The 18,666-nt window shown below is 36.4% G+C and overlaps 1 long non-coding RNA gene across 1 annotated transcript in view; it reads left to right on the top strand.

The window, feature by feature from the left end:
* The window catches only part of LOC309625524, a 129,902-nt gene that overhangs the window by 56,559 nt on the left and 54,677 nt on the right, over positions 1 to 18,666 (top strand). The window lies entirely within an intron of this gene.

Genomic DNA, 18,666 nt, shown 5'->3' with positions numbered 1-18,666 from the left:
AACTTTTTTAAAAGATCAATCATTATCTTGTCTCGATAACCTGTGCCTTCTCCAACAATTTTTGTTTTGTTACACCTCCACAGTATGCTGTCTGTGACACCTGTTAAATTTGCCATATGGGCAGTCATTTATGTTTTTTCTTGAAAACCATGGGTCTGTTCACCAGAAAGAATGTTAAGAACAGTTACAGTCTTGATGGGAACAAATGCAGCAATGGTTAATTGATGATACTCATAAAGGAATAAACATTGCAATACTACAAACATTAATACAACCTGCGGTCCTCACACCACACTTTGAAATCTGGTTTTGCCACTGGTCAGTAATTGAATATAATCAAGTATTGTCGCATTATATGTATATTAATGTAAATATTTATAACTCTCTTGCATTTGGAAATTTGCTGTCTAACTATATCACCAATGTTATCAGAGTCCAAAAAAGAAAAGAAAGCTTTGATAAAGAAGTCAGATAGAAAGTAAAAACTCTGAGTGTAGTTGCCACTGAAGGTTAGGGGCAAAGGTGTAGGAAGGAAAGCTGGGATACAAAATGATGCCTGTTAATTCATAGAGCAACTGCGTGCATCCATTTGAGGTAATGCAAACACATGAAAAAAGTTAAATGACCAAATCCAATTATATGCATCAATCCTATCTTCTTGAGCAATTATCATTCTTTTGTAAACTGCAATTTTGGCCACTTGTGTGTACCAACCCTTAATTGTTAGTAATTCTCTAGTTTTCTAGCATTTTGTAAAGAGATATTTAGCACACAACACTGCTGCTGCCAGCTATTTACACTGTAGAACGGAATTACCAAACAGACACACAAAAATCATGGGAGGCAGCCACTTGTGGCATTCTTAAGTATTTTGCTCTTTTACTTGATATTTAAATACAGAAAATTATTGGCAGAATCAGTGATAATCATAAGAATCCCGGGCCATGGCTACTATTTTTCTTTCCATGTCACAATCTCATCAAGAATTATAGAAACTCTTTCCTATATTAAATGATACAAATATAAACAAGGACCATCATGACCGCTTCTGCTGGTGATTTACTAAAACCCTCCATTTTGCTCAGAAATATAATTTTTAATAAACAGTAGGAATAGAAACTAGTCATAATAATGTACCAACCAATCTTTCAAAAATGTCTGTGTGTACTTCCTGCAGACTTGAACGATATTTTCTATATAATCAAGTCAGAAGGTTGGTGACATTGTTCAGGAATTCCTAATGTCATGGGGAATCCAGGGTGGCCATGGTTGGGAAGACTCCCTAGATTTCTTTACTCTTTCTTCAAAAAGGAAGCCATTGGGAACCTTAAATGCATGTTACTAAGTGAAAGAAGCCAATCTGAAAAGGCTACATACTGTGTGATTCCAAAAATAGAACATTCTGGAAAAGGCAAGCTATGGAGACAACAAAAAGATGAGTGGTTGCCAGAGTTGGGGTGCAGGGTGTGATGAATAGGCAGAGCACAGAGGATTTTTAGGGCAGTGAAAATACATGATATTGTAATGATAGATATATGTCCTTGTACATTCATCCAAACCTGTAGAATGTACACCACCAAGAGTGAACCCTAAGGTGAACTATGGATTTGAGGTGATTATTATGGGGCCAATGTAGGCTCATTCTTGGTAAAAAAAAAAAAATGTACCATTCTGATGAGTGAATGTTGATTATGGGGGAGACTATGTATGTGTGTGAGCAAGAGGTAGGTACATGGGAAATCTCTGTACTTTCTGCTCAGTTTTGTTGTAGACTTAAACTACTCTTAAAAATGAAGTCTTTTTAAAAAGGGGGCCATTGCACTGGTTCATCTCAAAGATGCCTCATGGGTTTCTGAGGGTGGCCTTTAGTGACACTTTAAATTGGTTAGTGAAGGGTAATGCTGATGGCTAGTGGAAAAGAGCTGGCTGTCCCTGGACTCAAGAGATTTGAATTCTCCTGATCTTCTTTTCCTCACTAGTTATGCAATTCATGTACACAGCCTGGGGTTTGATTTCCTCATCTATCCAATGAGGACATTGAATGAGATTTGTAAACTACCTTCAAATCCCAAGTTTGTTTTTTTTTTAACAGCCAGTGATTTGTCATTTGTATATTTTCCCAAGCATTTCCTTGCTCATGGTTATTTGAAGCTATTTTTGTGACATCTTTACTCTTTTTTTTGATTGCCTGTTCTTGTGTTTGTTGCCTTCTTTAATGGACTTTTGAAAAAAGTCTAAATATAAGCTATTTTAGAATGAATAGTTTCTTCTCATGTCTTTTATTATTTGACCCACCTTTTTCTCCTGTTATTTTTGGACTACTAAATTGAAAATACTTTTTTTTTTTTAATTCTCCTATTCCCTAATCTCTTTGTTTGGAATGATTTACTTTTTTTTTTTTAATAGTAATCTTTTATTTATTTATTTATTTTTATATTTTTTATTTTTGGCTGTGTTGGGTCTTCGTTTCTGTGCGAGGGCTTTCTCTAGTTGTGGCAAGCGGGGGCCACTCTTCATCGCGGTGCGCGGGCCTCTCACTGTCGCGGCCTCTCTTGTTGCGGAGCACAGGCTCCAGACGCGCAGGCTCAGTAGTTGTGACGCACGGGCCTAGTTGCTCCGCGGCATGTGGGATCTTCCCAGACCAGGGCTCGAACCCTTGTCCCCTGCATTAGCAGGCAGATTCTCAACCACTGCGCCACCAAGGAAGCCCGGAATGATTTACTTTTGAATTTGATCTTGTTTGCCAGTTCTCATAAGGTTGCATTTAGTCCATGGACATCCTGAGATCTTTCAGAAATCTGAAAAATCAGAAATTTCAGTACTCTGCCCACCCTGTTCTTTTTGTGTTTTCTTATTGCGTATTCATCAAAGCCTAGATTCTCCCTTTGGATTTAGAATCTCTTCCAACTTATGTTGTAAATCTTATTTATTTTTTAGTTCTAATTAACATTCCATGGAGTCCATTTCTGGCTGAATAGCAATCATCTTATGTCCAAAACTGAATGTATTACCTTCCCATCCCAAAATGCTCCCGTGCCCTCTTTCCTCTCTTAGAAGATGATGTCATTATCCACAAAGTCTCCACTGCTAGAAACATTGGCATCATCCTCAGCATCATTTTTTCTTATTCCTCATCCAATAGTTCACCATCCTCATTGCCACAGCCTCACCTTATTCTTCCTTATGCCATGTACCATCACTTCTGGAGATGCAGTCTTTATAATGTAGAGCTATGTGAGGGGAGTTCCAGAAGACTGAGGATGCCTGCAAGAATGGAGATTGGCATTTCGTTTCTCAGTTGGTCATTTGTCTGGGCAGCTGACTTGTTCATCTGCCAAGCATCTACAGGGGCAGGACAAAAGCCATTAGACAGAAAGGGATGACAGCACACAGCAGAGGAACAGAGGCAGAGCATCCTCTGTCATCCACAAAGGTGTGTGAGTTCTCCACAGGTCAGTGGGCATCACAGAGCCCTAGAGGTTGGGTCAAAGGACTCAGAAAGAAGCTGCGTGTTTTTTGATGGGGGCAGGAGCTGGAAGATTTGGAAGAAATTGAGCTGGAGCTGCTTAATGCCTGCACACAGAGGTCCACAGCAGCCAGAAAAACAGAGATAGGCAGCCTGGAAAGATGCCCATAGAATTAGGTCTGGAAAATGGAAAGTGGAAGGAGATATGTCTCAGATGGAGCATGTGTCCCAGAGCAGATCATGAAAACCTTCAGCCCCTGCAACAAGGTCAAGGTGAAGAAAGAGGAATTAGAAAGGGAAGCCTACCCTTTCCTTCTTCAGATCCCTGCAGCCATAAACCTTAGCTGCAGTAGGTAAATGAGTATTTAAATGTGGTAAAAAAGAAGTTTTAAAGAGGATAATAGCTGAAAATGAAAAGTTACAACTTTAATAACTGGAAGTGTTCAAGAGAGTTTGAAATCTGCCCAAGATGTGATTTAGTACATATCCACAGGATAGGGCAATTTGACATACTGAAAAGGACAATGGTTTGCGAATAAAAACTATATCATGTCTTCACTCCACCAATCTGTGACAATTCCATAAACCACTTAGCTATCACATACCATATTGCATGGTATTTCTATTTACATGTCTATTTCCCCACCTAGGGCACCTATATCCCTAGTTCCTCGCATTTCATGCATGTTCAAAGGTATTTGTTAATGAATGAAGGAATACATGCATGAACAATATCAGTGTTCAAAACAGTGTACAAAAGCAGATATGAGATCCTCAAAAGGAGAAGAATTAGGCAAAAATAATAAACTGCATCCCTAAGGGACAGGTGCTATTTAAATACTGAAACATGTATATTCATCGCTAAAAATAAAATTCATAACAAGCTGCCTGTTTGTACTCCATTCTACTCCCCTTTCCATCCTAGCCTCTGTTTCTTTTAATCTAAATTCTTCCACTCCCACAAAAGACATAGGATTGCTACTGTACTTTAAATATTATACCGCTTGTGTTTTTTGGTCATAGTCTATTGACTGGCTAGTTCTGTATGTTAACTGCTATTTAGATACTGTGAGATGATTATGTAAAACTTTGAATTAAAAGAGGTCATCATTTTTGCTGGGTCATCATTTTCCTTCTCCATATTTTGTAACGCAAGATTCTCAGATCATCTGGTGTAGTTGCTTTAACAAGTTTTGAAACTGCAAATGTGAACTTTTCATGGTTTTAGACCCATGCCCATGTGAAGCTGTTTCAGAAGATTGAGAATATGCTACTTTTCTTCTTTAAAAAATAGTAGTTTTCGTTGCTTTCTGCTTTGGAGTTGCAAACCAATACTGCCATCCACTGTTCCTTTGGATAATCTTTCTCCCACAGTTCTTGCCAAGATGTTTTGCGAAGAAAACCTGACAACAAAATTAAGTTCTTTGAAAGGATGGGGAGTTTGTTACTTTCAGGCAAGCACTGCACTGAAGATCGTAAAGGAATCAAACATCATGACTTATCTTCTTTTTCCAAATGCCTTGATGGAGAAAACACACTCTCAAAATGTGAGCAAGTAAATGAGCAATCTATAGAGTAAACTTCTTCCTGGACATCACAGGAGGGAAAAAAAATCACCTAGTGCCTCTTTGATCACTGCTTAACTTTGCTTCATGTGGCTCCCCAGACTCAGGGTTATTTCTCATCGCAGTCATATTCTAATGTTTTGGGAAGAAAGCCAGTCTTTTCCTCCAAGCCAGCACACAGGGTTCTCTGTTTGTCTTATACGTTCAGAAAGGTCCTCCAGCTCTTTGAGAGCAGAGCCCGTGTTCCTAACGTCTAACACTTCTAACTGATTGAATTCCTTTTTGTTCTGCTCTGCAGGTATCCCTTCTGTATTATGCATCTCTTTTGAGCCTTACCCTTTCTCTCTTCAGTTCAGTTTTCAACTAATAAATTTGTAATTAAGATTATGAGGAATTCCTTATTTTTCTTTCTTATGAAACAGAATTGACCCTTTGGGACATGTAGGCATAATCAAGGGCCAAAAATGTGAGGCTGATAATGTCATTATTGAAAGGCCTTGAGGGGACCTGGTCCAATTCCTGACTCTACGTGTGAAGAAACTGAGACCCAGGCACTCAGTAATGGCAAAGCCAGTGGCAGAACCCAGGTCTCTCCACCCTGGTCAAAGCCTTTTTCCTGCAAAATGCTCCTCCCAGATGCACAGTTCATCTCTTTGTCCCTGGGTTATAGGACATCTTAAGTGGCTTTTTAAAAAAAATAACATAAACCTCTCTGAAGACTTCTTTGTTCCTCTGTGCACCTCATACTCCTCTTAAATCCCAACTCCCGGAAAAGTAGCAGGATGTCTAGGTTGAGAAAGAGTTCACGACAGTGACATCCTTCTTTCCTTTCACTCAGGAGAGGAGAAGGTATGTGAGCAAGATAGCCTGGAAAGAACAGAGAGGAGAACTGTCTGTCTTTTAGTCCTGTTTTAGTAAGAGGACAATTAAATATTATTTTACTTGTCTAGATTTATAGCTCCTACATCAGGAGATCTCAATTCCTTCATTCATACAGACACCATTTATGTTTGAACTGTTCTTTGGATTTATGCAGGCCATATCTGCTCAGTATCCCTTGAAATAGCCCTCAGGCAGGCCACATGGTAATACTGGAAAGCTGAGTGGCTGTCTCAATGTTTGTTTAATGCTATTCATTCAGCAACCACAATCTGCTTGAAAAAACACACCAATATGTGGTTCCTGTTCCCATCATATTCCAACCCAATGGGGTGCTGGTGCTTTTTATTTTATGAATTGACATTGTGTAGGTGTGAGGTTGAGCTGTACAAAGTTTTCCTGCAAAAGAAGACGGTGCTGGAATGCTTTAAGGAAAATCATTTCTTTCTGTAATAACAGATTTTTTTCTAAATTAATGATTATCAAAGATAAAAGTGATTTAGAGAAGTTAGTGGAGGCTGGTAGGTAAAAAGTACACTGAGAGAAGGACCATAGTGGGCAGAAAAGGGACTGATATGTTTAATTGTAAGATAAAAAGTAGTAAGAAAATGACTCTTTACCAAAATTGTATGTAATAAGTATTATGTTCAGAATTTGGAATATATTATCTCATTCCTCATAAAGTTCTGGAAGCAATTATAATTATACCCACTTTTCAGGTGAATAAACTAAGACTGGGAGAACAAGGGACTTCTCTGAGATCACTTAGAAAATAAGCACCAACATGAGGAATGAGTCCAGGTGTGTCTGAATAGAAAGCTTACAGAAGAAAGTGAGCTTAAGGCATCTGCTGGCAATAAGAAGTTGATTTACTTGTCTGGAGTGAAAAATTCATAAGAAATATTGGGGCAGGAACCCAGAAAGATAGGAATTCTGAATGCTAGGTTGAATTTATTTAATTTTATTCTATAGACAATGAGGAATCATTGGTGCTTTTAAGTGATACGGAGGAGTCATCAAAATTGTGTTTTAGAAAAAAAAAATATCTGGTAGTCATGTGCAAAGTGGACATTGCAAACAATAAGACCAATCTGAGAGCTATTCCAATAGCCCAAGAATGATGCTAATGGGAAGATGAAAATAAACAATTTTTATAGGGTGACCTTACAGCATAGCACAAAATGACCTGATGATGTAAATAATTTATTCATTCACTTATTCCACTAATATTTATCACTATGCTAAGGATTGGCATCTTATACTTCAATCAGGAACCTATATATATATATATTTTTTTTTTGAATGCTCTCATTGAAGACTTTCTTTTTGAATTTTATTTTATTTTTTTATACAGCAGGTTCTTATTAGTTATCCATTTTATACATATTAGTGTATATATGTCAATCCCAATCTCCCAGTTCATCACACCACCACCCCACCCCCATGCCACTTTCCCCCCTTGGTGTCCATACGTTTGTTCTCTACATCTGTGTCTCTATTTCTGCCCTGCAAACCGGTTCATCTGTACCATTTTTCTAGGTTCCACATATATGCGTTAATATACGATATTTGTTTTTCTCTTTCTGACTTATTTCACTCTGTATGACAGTCTCTAGATCCATACACGTCTATACAAATGACCCAATTTCATTCCTTTCTATGGCTGAGTAATATTCCATTGTATATATGTACCACATCTTCTTTATCCATTCGTCTGTCGATGGGCATTTAGGTTGCTTCCATGACCTGGCTATTGTAAATAGTGCTGCAATGAACATTGGGGTGCATGTGTCTTTTTGAATTATGATTTTCTCTGGGTATATGCCCAGTAGTGGGATTGCTGGATCATATGGTAATTCTATTTTTAGTTTCTTAAGGAACCTCCATACTGTTCTCCATAGTGGCTGTATCAATTTACATTCCCACTAACAGTGCAAGAGGGTTCCCTTTCTCTCCAGCATTTGTTGTTTGTAGATTTTCTGATGATGCCCATTCTAACTGGTGTGAGGTGATACCTCATTGTAGTTTTGATTTGCATTTCTCTAATAATTAGTGATGTTGAGCAGCTTTTCATGTGTTTCTTGGCCATCTGTATGTCTTCTTTGGAGAAATGTCTATTTAGGTCTTCTGCCCATTTTTGGATTGGGTTTTTTTGTTTGTTTGTTTATTTGTTTTTGTTTTTATTTATTTATTTATTTATTTTTGGCTGTGTTGGGTCTTCGTTTCTGTGCGAGGGCTTTCTCTAGTTGCAGCAAGTGGGGGCCACTCTTCATCACGGTGCGCAGGCCTCTCACTGTCGTGGCCTCTCTTGTTGCAGAGCACAGGCTCCAGATATGCAGGCTCAGTAGTTGTGGCTCACGGGCTTAGTTGCTCCGCGGCATGTGGGATCTTCCCAGACCAGGGCTCGAACCCGTGTCCCCTGCATTGGCAGGCAGATTCTCAACCACTGCGCCAACAGGGACGCCCCGGGTTGTTTTTTAAATATTGAGCTGCATGAGCTGTTTATATATTTTGGAGATTAATCCTTTGTCTGTTGATTCATTTGCAAATATTTTCTCCCATTCTGAGGGTTTGCCTTTTCGTCTTGTTTGTAGTTTCCTTTGCTTTGCAAGAGCTTTTAAGTTTCATTAGGTCCCATTTGTTTATTTGTGTTTTTATTTCCATTACTCTAATAGGTGGATCAAAAAAGATCTTGCTGTGATTTATGTCAAAGAGTGTTCTTCCTATGTTTTCCTCTAAGAGTTTTATAGTGTCTGGTCTTACATTTAGGTCTCTAATCCATTTTGAGTTTATTTTTGTGTATGGTGTTAAGGAGTGTTCTAATTTCATTCTTTTACATGTAGCTGTCCAGTTTTCCCAGCACCACTTATTGAAGAGACTGTCTTTTCTCCACTGTATATCCTTGCCTCCTTTGTCATAGATTAGTTGACCATAGGTGTATGGGTTTACCTCTGGGCTTTCTATCCTGTTTCATTGATCTATATTTCTGTTTTTGTGCCAGTACCATATAGTCTTGATTACTGTAGTTTTATAGTATAGTCTCAAGTCAGGGAGTCTTATTCCTTCAGCTTCGTTTTTTTCCCTCAAGACTGCTTTGGCTATTCAGGGTCTTTTGTGTCTCCATACAAATTTTAAGATTTTTTGTTCTAGTTCTGTAAAAAATGCCATTGGTAATTTGATAGGGATTGCATTGAATCTGTAGATTGCTTTGGGTAGTATAGTCATTTTCACAGTATTGATTCTTCTAACCCAAGAACGTGGTTTATTTCTCCATCTGTTTATGTCATCTTTGATTTCTTTCATCAGTGTCTTAATAGTTTTCTGCGTACAGGTCTTTTGTCCCTCTAGGTAGGTTTATTCCTAGGTATTTTATTCTTTTTGTTGCAATGGTAAATGGGAGTGTTTCCTTAATTTCTTTTTCAAATTTTTCATCATTAATGTATAGGAATACAAGAGATTTCTGTGCATTAATTTTGTATCTGGCAACTTTACCAAATTCATTGATTAGCTCTAGTAGTTTTTTCGTGGCATCTTTAGGATTCTCTATGTATCGTATCATGTCATCTGCAAACAGTGACAGTTTTACTTCTTTTCCAATTTGTATTCCTTTTGTCTCTTTTTCTTCTCTGATTGCCGTGGCTAGGACTTCCAAAACTATGTTGAATAATAGTGGTGCAAATGGACATTCTTGTCTTGTTCTTGATCTTAGAGGAAATGCTTTCAGTATTTCACCATTGAGAATGATGTTTGCTGTGGGTTTGCTGTATATGGCCTTTATTATGTTGAGGTAGGTTCCCTCTATGCCCAGGAAACCTATATTTTTTATTTGAACATTTTATTTGGAAATAATTATAGATTCATATGCAATTTTAAGAAATAATGCAGAGATAATCTTGTGTACCCTTTATTCAGTTTCCCCCATTTTTAACAATTTGCAAAAATTCTAGTTTATATCATCACCAGGATATTGATATTGATATAGTCCACTGATCTTATTCAGATTTCCCTATGTTTACTTATACTCCATGTGTTTAAAATATTATTTATTCTATAGGTACAGTATATTCTTACTCTGCTCGTTTAACTAGTTTCTATCATAAATCCTCACCAGTTCCCCAGCTCACCGCAAGGAGAGTCTAAGAACTTTGTTAAATGCACCATGGACTAGCCTGCCCATCACTCAGGTCCCAAACTAACAGGTCTGAAACTGTGTTTAAGTCTTACTTCTTGTCGTTAAAACCTGCTTATCTTTTCCTTCAACTGACTTTCATCTTTCCTGAAAGTTTTGGCAACTTGTGATGTATTTTTCTATCATTCCAGTAAACACAGTTCATTACTATACTGAAATGGCCCTCACTCTTAGAGAGCTGTATATTCTGCTCCTCTCAGGATTCATATTCTTCTCTAACCTGCCTGGATCTGTCTATTTGAAGACCTCCAAGTGGGTCGTACAAGACCCACAGATGTTACTTCTGACTCATGAGCAGTGTGACTTTGAGTCTCAATATTCTTGTTTTTCTACTCCAAAATCTCATGATGCTGTGGGAAGCTTACCCTGCATTTTCTGTCCTTTTTATTCTTATTTTGTACCTGCTTTTTATCCTCTCAGACTACCTGGGCTCTCACTTTGCCTGCTCAATATCCCCTAAAACCTTTTCTCAGGAGGGAATCAGAGAGCTTATTGCACACCGTGTACATGGTCCATGCAGCTAACAAGGGGGAGCAAATGTGTGGGCATCAGCAGTGCTTTGGGGATGGCATTTGGTTAGGGAAATCCAGGATTGTCTATCTAGGGGAAGTGGAATAATATGAAAAGCACTAGACCCTGAAAGTAGACTGCCTGGATTTGAACCCAGGCTCTGCGACTTAGTGGCTATGTGACCTTGGGAAATTACTTACCATCTCTGAGCCTCAATTTCTGCATTTGTAATATGTAAAAAGTAACAGTTCTTCACAGCATTGCTTTAAGTATTAGATGAGCTAGTGTAACTTAAGCACATAGCATCATGCTTGGCACACAGTAAGCATTCAACCCAGTGTTATAATTTAAAAAGGCATAGACATAACTGGTGTGTGGCATTCATGCAGCACCTATAGATCTCCTGATGGCTAGATTATTTTTAAAACTGCCGTTTCTTATTACCCAAATTTATTCTTCTATCCCTCATAGTTGTTGTATTGCTGGATAATATGGCAAAATTTTTTAAATGTTTGAATTTTGTTTCGAAAGAGTAATAAAACACATGTTTATGGGGGCTTTCTTATATCTATATCATGCTACAGAGATATCTGTGTGTGTTTTTGGAAAAGAGGAAGGGGACAAGTGTATTCAATATGTATTAATCAGGAATCTATATTTTATTTGGAAATAATTATAGATTGATTTGCAATTATAAGAAGTAGTACAGAGATACCCTGTGAATTCTTTACCCAGTTTCCTCCATTTTTAACATGTATTATGTGTAGTCTTATACTAACACTTTAGACTTGTTAACTCAAATAATCTTAAAATAACCCTTTGGAGCAGGTATCAAATTCTGCAATATTTAGAAGAGGATATTAAGACTCAGAAAGATCAAATAACTTGTCCAAGGTCACAGGTCTAATCCCTGACAGGTCAAAAGTAGAACACAATGCTCTTTACACTATAATATATCTCCTCCTCTGACTATTCTGTGTGTTCTTGGAGAAGCTGTAGTAAAAAGAAATGATGGGTTAATAAATATCTTAATGCAATAAATTTAAGAATTTGGTGACAATTTTTTTTTGAGAATAGTTTATACAGACCCACTTTGAAGTGAGATTTCCAAGCCTACATTTTCACTGCCAATTCCAGAAAAAGCCCAGTTAAAGGGCATTAAAATGAAATTAACTTAAAAAAAAACTCCTACTGTATTATTTTTTTAAGTTTGAGTTAAAATAATCTTAGTAACTCAGTGAAAGTGTTCTTTGATATCTTCATGTTTCTTGCTTTGCATCTTGTAGTTATGTAACAGTCACAAAATAATATTTTGAGAGATAAAATGAAAACAGTAGAGCTAATAATTTGGCAGTGTTTAAGAGTGCCAAAATATTTTCAGCAAAGTGTTGATTCTCACCATGTTTATCCCCTTTCCTTTCCTCCACCCTGCTAGAATTCTCTGCTAGCAATCAAGCTGGCTAAGGTTAGGAAGATTACCAGATGCAGCAATTGCTACGCCAAAGTGAATTAATAACTAGGCAAAATGCCTTCTGAATAAATTTTTGTCGAGGTCAGAGGGATTCTCAGTTCTGGGAGGGGAAATGTCCTTTGAAGGAAGGATAGATAGAGTCAACAGCAGTCCCTGAATCCATACCTCAAAGGATCTACCCCCTCTTTCAGTCACAAACAAACACCATTTATCTACCTGTTGTTCAAATCCTTCCTAATTCTGGAAGTTATCAGCAGCTTTTTTCTGATTATTGTTGATTAGCCCTTAGGCTCTAATATGCAGTTTGTTTCCCCCTTGATTATTTGATCTTCACTTTTCCTGTGTGACGTCTAAAATTGTTTGTTTTATAAGTGAGAGAAAGTCAAAGCAAATTCAGTTATGTGAAAAGAAGAGTTTATTGGAGCACGGAATCCAAGAAAAAGTTGCTCAACAAACTTTAGATCTACTTGAGGATCCACTGGCTTCAACAGTAATATTTGAATTATTTACCAAATCTCAAATGTCAAACTTGAAGGCTTCAGAGTCTGCCTGAGATTTTTAGAAAAAAATAAACATATAACATTTACTTGTTATATTTACCAAGACTGACATGGTATTCTAATAAAGTGTAATCAATGGCCAAATACCACTATCATGTCATTGACCAGGTTTTCGGCGACATGATTTGGATCTCAAAGTTTTTGCTGTTGAGGTTGAATGTAATCCATTCAAATAAAATCATAACATTAAATTTAGGCAAGATCTTATAAAAATATTGGAAAAAATTAGGAACCAAAACTCAACATCTACTTCAATTATGTTGAAACATGGGAATGTGTTTTAAAATAATAGTAAATTCATTTAGTCTTACATCTAGACTTCTGATTACATCTTATTCTGAAAAATACCTGTAAACCCATTCAATTATTACTTTAAGATGCTAAGTCCACCAGATCCTACAGTTTTGTTAACACCTAGAAATAAGCCGAATTGCTAACATATTTGGAATATAAGATTGTCTTTCCACAAAATAATTATTTACTTTTACAAATTCCTTTTCTGCTTTGTATAAGTGAGTGATAAAAATAGGATTAAAATTTTTGAGATATTGGGTCTATCAAATTTATATGTAAAATTCCTTCAATTTTAAAGCATTATTTTTTAATTAAAAAAGACTTTTGCTTTCACTGTACATCTCTCATCAACAATTTGTTTTCATATAGGCTGGTTTTGTCTGTCAAATTTTCAAATTAAATCATTTTTTAATAAATAGATCTTTTATTTTTTATTTGTTTATACATCTTTATTGGAGTATAATTGCTTTACAATGGTGTGTTAGTTTCTGCTTTATAACAAAGCGAATCAGCTATACATATACATATATCTGCATATCTCTTCCCTCTTGCATCTCCCTCCCTCCCACCCTCTCTATCCCACCCCTCTAGGTGGTCACAAAGCACCAAGCTGATCTCCCTGTGCTATGCGGCTGCTTCCCATTAGCTATCTGTTTTACATTTGGTAGTGTATATATGTCCATGCCACTCTCTCACTTTGTCCCAGCTTACCCTTACCCCTCCCCATATCCTCAAGTCCATTCTCCAGTAGGTCTGCATCTCTAATCCCGTCCTGCCCCTAGGTTCTTCATGACTTTTTTTTTTTTTTAGATTCCATATACATGTGTTAGCATATGGTGTTTGTTTTTCTCTTTCTGACTTACTTCACGCTGTATGGTCCATCCACCTCACTACAAATCACTCAATTTCGTTTCTTTTTACGGCAGAGTAATATTCCATTGTATATATGTGCTATATCTTCTTTATCCATTCATCTGTCGATGGACACTTAGGTTGCTTCCATGTCCTGGCTATTGTAAATAGAGCTGCAATGAACATTGTGGTATATGACTCTTTTTGAATTATGGTTTTCTCAGGGTATATGCCCAGTAGTGGGATTGCTGGGACATATGGTCTATTTTTAGTTTTTTAATGAACCTCCATACTGTTCTCCATAGTGGCTGTATCAATTTACATTCCCACCAACAGTGCAGGAATGTTCCCTTTTCTCCACACCCTCTCCAGCATTTATTGTTTGTAGATTTTTTGATGATGGCCATTCTGACCGGTGTGAGGTGATACATCATTGTGGCTTTGATTTGCATTTCTCTAATGATTAGTGATGTTAAGCATCCTTTCATGTGTTTGTTGGCCATCTGTATATCTTCTTTGGAGAAATGTCTATTTAGGTCTTCTGCCCATTTTTGGATTGGATTGTTTGTTTTCTTGATATCGAGCTGCATGAGCTGCTTGTAAATCTTGGAGATTAATCCTTTGTTAGTTGCTTCATTTGCAAATATTTTCTCCCATTCTGAGAGTTGTCTTTTCATCTTGTTTATGGTTTCCTTTGCTGTGCGAAAGCTTTTAAGTTTCATTAGGTCCCATTTGTTTATTTTTGTTTTTATTTCCATTTCTCTAGGAGGTGGGTCAAAAAGGATCTTGCTGTGTTTTATGTCATAGAGTGTTCTGCCTATGTTTTCCTCTAAGAGTTTTATAGTGTCTGGTCTTACATTTAGGTCTTTAATCCATTTTGAGTTTATTTTTGTGTATGGTGTTAGGGAGTGTTCTAATTTCATTCTTTTACATGTAGCTGTCCAGTTTTCCCAGCACCACTTATTGAAGAGGCTGTCTTTTCTCCATTGTATATTCTTTCCTCCTTTATCAAAGATAAGGTGACCATATGTGCGTGGGTTTAACTCTGGGCTTTCTATCCTGTCCCATTGTAAATAGATCTTTTGATTGAATCAAAAACATTACTATATGGACTATAACAATGAGGGTAAGATGGAATAGTTGTTGCCATACTAAATCTCCTACTGAGAACAACTAGAAAGGATAGATTAATTAAAAGATGATACGCTGAAGAGCATCAAAGAGTTGTTAAAGCAATGAGGAATAGAGGGCTAAGAATATGGGGAGGGGAGAACCATAGAATTTCTGAGGTCTGGATACAAACAAGAAGCTGAGTTCCTGGTCTTTGCCCAGGAAGGGAGTAGCTGCTGGCAGACTGAGAAGTCCACAGAGCATTTGGCAGTTTTGCAGGACTGCATTAACAAAATTGGAAACTCATGAAACCTCAAATTGATGGTCAGTTTTCCCCTTAACACATATGCTGAATTCTGAAGTTTAGGGTGTGGGAAGATAAACAGCTAAGCAAAAAATAGAAAAGCAGAGCAGAGTTTTCTTTAAAATTATGGTAAAGAGTTAAAGATTTCATGTGCTTCCAGAGAAAGAGGCTCTGGTAACATACCAGGCTTTCATTGAGAGCCCTGGTGAGCTATGCCATGTAAAGAAGAAACGAACCAAAATTAGATTGAACTCAGCTCACTCCCTAATTGGATCAAGTTGATAAGCTTCTACACAGCCCAGCTAAACAAAGGGTTAAGGAACTCTGGAGGACAAGCTCATCCTTAGCCTCTACAATGTCTATATGCAAATTTATGGCATTAAATCTAAAATTATTAGGCCTGCCAAAAGACAGAAGCATGAAACTAAAACTCAAGATAATAATCAGAATATAAGAAAATAAGGAACAGACTTAAAGGTAATCTATATATTGGAATTAGAAGACATGAACTTAAAGTTATCAAAGATTAATAGTTTTAAGGACTAGATGAAAGATAAGGACATACAAATGAAAAGATGGAGAATTTTACTAGATAATTAGAATCTATAAAATAAAATAAATGAGAACATTCTAAATCTGATGCAATCACAATACCTGAAATTAAATCAATAGCTACAATTATTCAATTATTCAACACAGCAGAAGACAGAATTTGTAAACTGGAAGACTGCTTAATAGAAAATATCCAAATTGAAGTATGGAGAGAAAAATGATTGAAAATACAGAAAAGAGCATAAGAGACATGTAGGACAATTTCCAAAACTCCAGCATGCATGTAGTTGTCTCTTAAAAAAGGGAGAGGAGAATGATATATTCTCATGTATATGAAGAGCTAATGGTAGAGAATTTTCCAAAACTGATGAAAGGTAAAGACCCATAAATTCAAGAAGCTAAGTGAACTCCAAGCAAAACAATATAAAGAAAACAAGAGTTAGGCATATTATAGTTGGACTGCTAAAGACCAGAAAACACAGAGAAAAATCTTAAAAGTATGCAGAGAAAAAAAGGCATTATATGTAAATAATAAGCTTACAGTTGACTTCTCAACACAAACTATGGAACTGATAGAGAATGGAAAGTGCTGAAAGAAAAAGATGTCAAATTATTTATCAGTAGCAAAATAAAATTAATAAAATAAAATAGACTATACTATCCATCAACAGTGAAAATAAAACAGTAAAAATAAAGTTTAAAAAGGCCTCTAATTATTAGTGAAATTTTTTTCTCAGGAAAATAAAAGCTGAAAGATGTTGTCATCAACAGACCTTCACTAAAACGAATACTAAAGGAAGTTCTTCAACCAGAGAAAAAGTGTCCCAGGAGTAAACGTAAAAATGCAAAAGGGAAGAGGGAGATAAAGTATTCTAAAGTTGTAGCATTACTAGGGAAAGGATAAAAGTAATAATTCTTACTTTTATCAGCCAGGTCAAATAGAAAATAGAAGCAGGATGGTAGATATAAATTTAAATGTATCAGTGATTACATTACACACAAAGAATATTTATAAATCTCTAAGAAAGGAAAAACAACCCAGTAGAAAAATGGGCAAAATATTTGACTAAGCAGTTACAAAAGAGGATTACCCAATGACCAATAGACCTGAGAAGTTCTCAATTTCATCATAGAAATATAAATTATTTTGAGATATTATTAAACATACTCCAAAATAGCTAAAATTTTAAAAAGACAGGTAACATTAAAGATTGGAGACAATGTGGAGAAATTACAATTCACTGCTGGTGAAAGTGTAAATTGACAAAAGCAATTTGAAAGCCCGTTTGTATAAACTAAACCTACTAGGGGCTTCCCTGGTGGTGCAGTGGTTGAGAGTCTGCCTGCCAGTGCAGGGGACACGGGTTCGAGCCCTGGTCTGGGAGGATCCCACGTGCCGCGGAGCAACTGGGCCCGTGAGCCACAATTACTGAGCCTGCGCGTCTGGAGCCTGTGCTCCGCAAAAAGGGGGGCCGCGATGGTGGGGGGCCCACGCACCACGATGAAGAGTGGTCCCCACTTGCCACAACTGGAGAAAGCCCTCGCACAGAAACGAAGACCCAACACAGTCATAAATAAATAAATAAATAAATAAATAAATAAATAAATAAATAAATAAAAGAAAGTGAATTTCTTAAAAAAAAAAAAAAAACCTAAACCTACTAAAGTATATTATCTGGTGAATATGAATAGAATAATTCAACAGTTCCCCTCTTATGTTTATACTCCATAGAAATGTATACATAAGTTCACCCAAAGACTTGCTTAATAATATCCAAAATAGTACTAGTCATAAAAACTCACATATTATGGAATGGATAAATAAATTTTGGTATATTCATAGGGTAGAATAATATACAGTACTATAAATAAAAAACAGAATGACAAAAACAGCCAAAAAACCAAGCAGCTACATGCAGTGGTATGCATTGATCTCACTAAACTGAGTGGAAAAAGCCAGCCAAGAAAGAGTGCATACAATATGACTCCATTTATGTAAAGTTCAAAAACAGGTAAAATTAATCAATGCTATAAGAAGTCAGGATAATGGTTTTACTTGATAGCGGTTATGGGTACAGACTTGAATTTTGCATTAAAGGAGCTTTTGGGGTACTGATAATCTTCTGTTGCCTGACCTGGTTGCTGGTTGCACAGATATGTTCACTTTGTGACCATTCGTTTGTGCTGTGCATTGGGAGAACTTGTGTTTTTTGGTATGTATGTTGTCTTTCAATAGAAAGTTTACTTATAACTTATTAAGTACCTACTGAATGCATAGGACTAAACTGTGTGAATCTCCCTTATAAACTGCTTTTCTGCTATAATAAGTACTCTGCTAGTAATTTGCCATTGTTACATGCCCTGAAAAATTGTAGAGTGGCAAAATAGTAATGATAATTATACATTGTTTATTTTGTGTCTCTTACTATGCTTTGAAAATTTATATATATTTCTCCTAACCTCACAGCAATCATGCTTTTAATAATATTACACAAAAAGCAGTTTGTTTCTTCAGAGAATTAATGGAAATAAAAAGACAAACATTTTATAACAAAATAATAAACCATACCATCAAAACTCATGATTATTCAAAAAGTTGAAATCTGCTAAGCCAAGTAGCCCAGCATCTAAAAATTTGTGAATTATATCTATTTGCATGGCAGTTAAACAAGTCAACTAGTATTTACTGAAAACTTACTTTGTGTCTAACATTGCTAAGTACTGTGGAAATTACAAAAGAACCATATATAGTGGTTCCATCCCTCAATAATCAATAATATATTCAGAGACAGAAGAGTTAAATCTGCAAAACAATAAAAAGAACAACGCAAAGAAATGTAGTTTAAACTACTAAATTTTGTCAGGTATTCCATGGGTAGTCTGAAAATGAAAGATATGGATGTAGGATAGAGTG

This window comes from Balaenoptera borealis (assembly GCF_965194805.1).
Source record: "Balaenoptera borealis genome assembly, chromosome: 3".
Taxonomy (NCBI): Eukaryota; Metazoa; Chordata; class Mammalia; order Artiodactyla; family Balaenopteridae; genus Balaenoptera; species Balaenoptera borealis.
Note: the sequence above shows the minus strand (reverse complement) of the source record. Positions and strands in the feature narration are given on the sequence as shown.